Source organism: Gossypium arboreum, chromosome 3 (assembly GCF_025698485.1).
Source record: "Gossypium arboreum isolate Shixiya-1 chromosome 3, ASM2569848v2, whole genome shotgun sequence".
Taxonomy (NCBI): Eukaryota; Viridiplantae; Streptophyta; class Magnoliopsida; order Malvales; family Malvaceae; genus Gossypium; species Gossypium arboreum.
The window spans coordinates 13,341,589-13,348,438 of record NC_069072.1 but is presented as its reverse complement, the minus strand read 5'-3'; positions in this window follow the sequence as shown (position 1 = coordinate 13,348,438).

Sequence of the window (6,850 nt, the reverse complement as noted above, 5' to 3'; positions counted from 1 at the left end):
CAGCTTGTGTGAGCAGCCCGTGTAGCTATACCTTGACCGATAGCTTATATGAGGAAGCCCGTGAGTGTAGCTCCTTCGTGAGCTTTACATGTTATGTGGTAGCTTTGGCTACGTATGTATATGTGGCACTTATGTCTGAATTTCCATGTATCCAATAGTATTCTGAGTTTTCAATGGGTAATACAATGGATGATGTAAGGAAAGTCTGGAGGAGGACATGTTACAGAAGGTATGGTTGTATACTATACTATGAATGGTACAGGTATGTACACTAAGCTTATGATTATTGAGACTTTGAAATGTTGAGACATCGGTGAGCTAAGATGTATGAATTATGATTATGAATTTTTTTGCAATATCATGCTAACTTAAATTGTGTAATTTAACATGGAATCCATGAAATGGTGAGTTCATGATTAGTTGAAACTGAACTTATGATAGTTATCATCATATTGCACTAAAACAGTTTTAGACAGCATCAATAGTCTGATTTTGAAAATCCACCAAAAATTGTGGAAATCGAATTAGAGACTAAATAATATATGAAATTAAAGCTTATTGAGTCTAGTTTCACATAGAAAAAGGTGTAAGCAAAAGAATCTCATATTATGAGATACTTGAATTTTTGCGAGACAAAGTCAGAGTGATTTCGGGCTCCCCTGTCTTAAATTTGAAAAATCACTAAAAATTGTAAAAAAAAAATCATGGGTTATAATTTATATGACTAAATTCTTAATGAGTCTATTTTCAAGAGAAATAGGTGGGAACAACATCCGGATCCTGTACTAAGAGATAATCAATTTTTAGTAAAGAAAGGTTGAAGCTGTCAAACAACAGAACAGGGGTAAATTTAAAGAATAAACTGAACTTATTGGATAGACCAAAAATTATGAAAATTTTATGGTAAGAATATATATGAGTATAGTTTTAGGGAAAATTAATGGATCTTAATTTGGAGTTCCGTAGCTTAATCTATTAATAATTTAGTAACTATGACTCGAGTAGATAGCTTGATTGGAATATGAGCAAATAGTGGAATTGTGTGCAATTTCACTTGTGTTACCATGAGAACATGTTGATAAAATTGCTTATTATTTTCGTATGGACTTACTAAGCTGTAAAGCTTACTCCCTCCTTTCCATTTCTTTAGTGTTGACAAGTTACCTCAGTGTTGGAGATCGTTAGAGGCAGCATCACATTATCAAGCTATCACTTTCGGGGTATTGATGAATCTTAAATGTCTTCAAGTGAGTGGCATGTATAAAGACTTAGTTATTGATATGTGTTCTTATGATTTGGCCAAGATGTTGGCTTATATTAGTACATCGTATATAGCCATGAGATGTGGCTTATGATGGTTATGGCTTGTAAGCCTATTTATCCAAGCTATGTATTGATGCCTTGTGATGTGGTCATGTGATTATATTTGTTTGATATGAATGGTTAGTATTATGGTATGTATGCTTGATGAATGTCTTATAACCAAATGAAGTGGTTATAATCAAAAAATAAAAGTGTGATATGGCAATACGTCAATAATGCTTGAACATGAAATTGGTGTGGAATGACTTAGACAAGTATGGTATAAGTGTATAAGTGATGATCAAAATGACATGTTCAATTGATTATGAATTGGTGTGTTTAGACTTGGTATAAAATGAGTAAGCAATACACATGTATGATGACATATGAATATTACAATTGAGTCTTAATGGAGGGTGTTTAATCTTTTACTTGATGCTACATTATACGTGTTTATAATGTATTTAAGTATGTGAGGTATTAATGGTAACAAAAGGCTTGGAAAATAGCCTAAGTGCTAGCCACATGGGCAGAGACACGACCATGTGTCTCAACCGTATGGAGGATACAGCCTAGCACACGGGCGTGTGGCCCAGCCGTGTGGTTCAATTTATTTTGCTGACATCATAAACAGAGAGTTACACGGCCTAAGGATACAGGTGTGTTGGAGACACACGGGCGTGTCCCTTTGTCCACACGGGCATGTGACCCTATTTCATGAAAATTTTTCTAAGTTTTCCCAAAACTTTCCAAAGTTCTCGGTTTAGTCCCAAACGCCTTTAATGCATGTTTAGAGCCTCGGTAGTTCGTGTAAGGGACATTATGCATGTGATTGAATGTTTTTAATTTAAATGAAATTTTATGGCCCGATTTTACGAAATTGTTTACGTTTAAGTCCAGTAACGCCTCGAACCCTATCCTAGCGTCGGATACGGGTAAGGGGTGTTACATTTTCAAAAAATATATATAGTGTTCTAATAGGTGCAAATTAAAAGTTGCAAGTAACCAAAAGTTGTAACTATTCATAGTGATAAGTTATGTTTCTTGAATACCAAAAGTTACGTCATGTAATTATTAACAAAGAGTCATAATTATTCAAGTAGACATGTATTGAATAATTATATTTATTGCTAAAAGAGGTGACTAACCATTTGGATAGTTATGTCTCTATGAAGAGACATGGGAACTCCTATAAATAGGAATCAAAATTCCTTTGTTTGGTACACTAGAAACTGGTCAAAAGTTTCTTTTTATTCTCTTTTATCTTCTAATATTCTTAGATTATTCTTTAAGGAATTACTGTAAAAGTTCTTTTTGGAAATTCATATTCTTGCTATGCTCTGCTCAATGCTTAGTGGGTTGTTTCCATCAGTGCAAAATCTAACACCCCTAACCCACATCCGTTGCCGGAATTGTAATAGCTAAGTTTAGACCTTATTCGGAACAGTAGTTTCGAGACCAGAAATCTGAGTCAAAAAAATATTTTAATATATTTTTTTATGTTTATAGTATGTGAATTGATATGTGTGAAAATTTCGTGTGAAAATTTTATTGTTTGTGTGCACGATTTAAGAAAAATAACTTAATCACGTAAAATGTAAAAGTTAGCTATTAAATGTGTAAGTGCCAAATTGCTATTGTTTTTATAATGTGGGGTCCTTAAAAGGAAATTAGGCCATTAAAGGGTAGCATGGACGGTTTTGGGCTTGTATTATATGGTTTACTAATTAAATTTATAAGGTTAAAATAATAATTAATATATTAATATGTATTAAATAAAATAAAACAAAAAAACCATGCTTGTTGTTCATCTTTTTGGCTGAACCTAAGAAGAAAATAAAGCTTTTGAAAGCTTTAAACATTCGACACATTTGGAGCTTGATTTAGATCAAGAAAAGAGGAAATCGGATTTGGATCGGGGGAAATCTAAAGTTGTCGAATAGTCGTCTCGGTTCATTAGTCTTTGTCTGAGGTAAGTTCATAAGTAAATAAATGTCGTTAACTTCGATTGTATATATTTTAATAGTGCCGAATTGAATTATTACTTGTGTATATGGATATGCCGAATTGAATTAAGCATGGTAGCAATATTTACGATCTTGAATCGATCGAGTTATGATGTCCGAAAGCCCCGTACGAACCTTAGGAATAGTTAGGATACATATGTCATGACATAGGATTCCGATATGTGATTTTGTGTAAGACCACGTCTAGGACATTGGCACCGATTTGAGATTTACGTGTAAGACCATGTCTGGGACCTCGGCATCGTATATGATTTCGTGTCAATGGCATCGATATGTGATTACATGTAAGACCACGTCTGGGACGTTGGCATTGTACGAGCTTTTCGACTATCCGAATATCCTTATTGATTTTGAATGGTTCAACAGGCAATATCGAGTTAAGATCGAATATGAAAATGAGCTAAATGGTTCAGGTACATACAAAGTTAAATGATTATTAAAGTAAGGTAAGTAAAGTACCGGTGATAAAGATATGAAATATGATTAATACAAGGGTGAATTATATATGTTTTTTTGAGATTGTTCATATTCAGCCTAGTTGATTTGAAATTTAATGTTCATTTGATAAATTATTTTCTTATGACTTACTCAACTATTCAAGCTTACAGTGTGTGTTCGTTTAATGTTTTATAGATTTTGGAAGTTGGTTACGAGCTCGGGGATCGTCAAGGAAATCCTTCACACTATCGATCGCTTTTAGGTATTCTATAAGTTTGAACTTTGAACTTATGGCATGTATAGACTAGATAGTATGTTTGAACTTGAAGTATGTATTTATATTTAGCCATGCAAAAATGGCTTGAGCATAATGCCAATGTTTGTGTTTATTTGGTTGTGTTTTCAACTCATTTTGGAGGTATGTTTTATGGTGAATATGCTTGTGGTGTTTGGTTTTGTGATTTGGCAATGAGAAATGCTAGGTATAATATACAATCGACATTATGGTTAGTCCATTTTAAAAAAAAAATGGATAATGGTATAGATTAAATGTGGATGATTGTATTATTCGGCTTGACTAAATAGGTAAGGTAATGAGTTTGACATATTGATATGTTTTGTATTTGTGATATTTGTTAGTTGATTTGGTAAACGAGTAATGCTCATTAAATGTATATTTGGCCATGATGGTAAGTTGTTTTAGAAATGTTTTATGGCATGATTTCTGTGATGAAAATGATAGATGATATGTGCATGAGTATTCAGTTATGGTTTTAGGTTCAAGTTAACGGGTATGCAAAATTAGTTTTTGGCATGTATTGCTTGAGTATAAGAGTTCTAAAATGGCCCAAATAGATATGGTCTTATATGCATAAATCTGTAATAACAAAAGATGTATATTTGGTTTAGTTTTAAAGTCCCTTTTATATGTATCATATATGTATAAATGAATATGTTTGGTATGCCGTGTATGTTAAAGTAATATGCTAGTAAACTAAGTATACTATGAACTTATTAATTGTGATCGAAAATGGTGATTGGTATAACAGTAAAATGGATGAGAATTAATGGATAAGCTGATGGTTACTTTGGTACATAGTGATGGCTAATGTTAGACGAGAATTATGATTAAAATTTGGTTGGTGTTTTGGTTATAATTTTGTAATTTAGGTATGGTAAATTGGCATGTGAATTAAGTGTACTCTTAGTTGTTATTTGTTCTCAAAATGGTTAAAATTAATATGGTCATATGAGCATGGTTTTGTGACTAGAAAAGAGGTATGATTAGTCTTAAATCATATTTGTTTAAAAGAATTATATGTAAATGTATGACCATTACTAATGTCGCTTGATATTGGACATAAAGTTTTGTGATATGATTTGTTTGGTCTATTAAGTGCATGTGTATAAATATGAATTAAAATGTTTGATTATTAATTAAGTATTCAAATACCATTTTATTAATGAGCATATGATTTGTGTTTATATAAATATATTTTAAAATATGTTATGTATGGCTTTGAGGCATGCTTATTAATGTGTGAATATGATTATATGTTTGATAGAAATTTAGACAGATTTGAATTATGATTTGTAATTGCAATATGATTAATAATGTATTTTTTTAATATTTAATATTTAATATTCAATTAGTCTTATGCTTTTTATATGCGAATAAGACCTGTGTGAATATGTTATGTTCGGTAATGCCTCTAATTCCTAGTCTGGCGACAGATAAGGGTTAAGGATGTTACAAGAATAGGGTTACGAGACATTACTGGACATCTACTTCTATACAATATAACTTCTAAATCCAATAGTAATCATCCACTAAATCATATTAGTTAAATTTGCACATATGGAACACATAACCAGATAAAACTGATCATGCTTTATTATTTATAATACATATACAAACAATGCTTCAAATTTCAACTATATTAATATCATTTATATAACCACAAATTTGGATTAACTAATGTGCAACAAAGCCATGTTACAAATACTTAATACATATAAATATTCGAACCACATGACTCAAATGTTAATGACACTTATATATTTAAAACATATCCCATCATATATCATTACACTTCATACATCGAATATATGCCAATATCTATTTCATTAGTTGAATATCAAACATATCATTTGATAACTTCTGCACAAGCGCATAATAAAACCATTCGAACCATATTACATTAATTGTTATGCAATCACCTATGCGACTTTAGTACATTACAATATGGCCGAACATACTAATGATGTGTATATATATAGTGTGCAATTTACCCCCCCCCCCCAAAAAAAACAAAAGCCATATTTAACATTTGAACACAAATAACATTCCAATGTACACCTAATTCACATCTTTATTAATATACCTAAACTTCATAATTCATCCTATTAACTAATCATTATTTCGGTCACACCATTATCAGTATAATATGCATATAAAAAAGAACTAAATATCGTAATCGAATTTACAACCACACATGAACGCATACCTATATTAATATTAGCATCAACTTGACACTTTTAACTATCCATTTAGCAACTGAACCTATAAAGTCAATATACAATCATCCATGTAACGCCCCCACACCCGAGACCATCGCCGTAGTCAAGTATGAGGTGTTACTAAGCTTAGTTTAACATTTTTAGAACTTTGGATTATTTGTTTCTACATTCACAGCTTTTAAGCTACTTGCGTCACAGTCACAAGAAAAATCATATCTCGAGTTACGAAACTCGAAATCAAGATCCGTAAATTTTCCCTGAATCTAGACTCATATACCTATCTACTAATTTTTTAATAAAATTTTTGGTTGGGCCAATTAGTACAGTTTATTAGTTAAAGTTACCTCTGTTTCAGGACTTAACTGGTCTGACATCTGTTTACTACGAACCACATTTCTCTCTGTAGAAAATTAATATGACTATGAGGTTTGTTTCTCCTAAAACTAGACTCAATAAGGATTCTGAGGGTATAAAATACACCACCTAATTATATCTTTAAAATTTATGGTGAATTTCTAAAGTAGGAACAGGGGATTCAGAAACTTCTATGACCCTGTTTCACT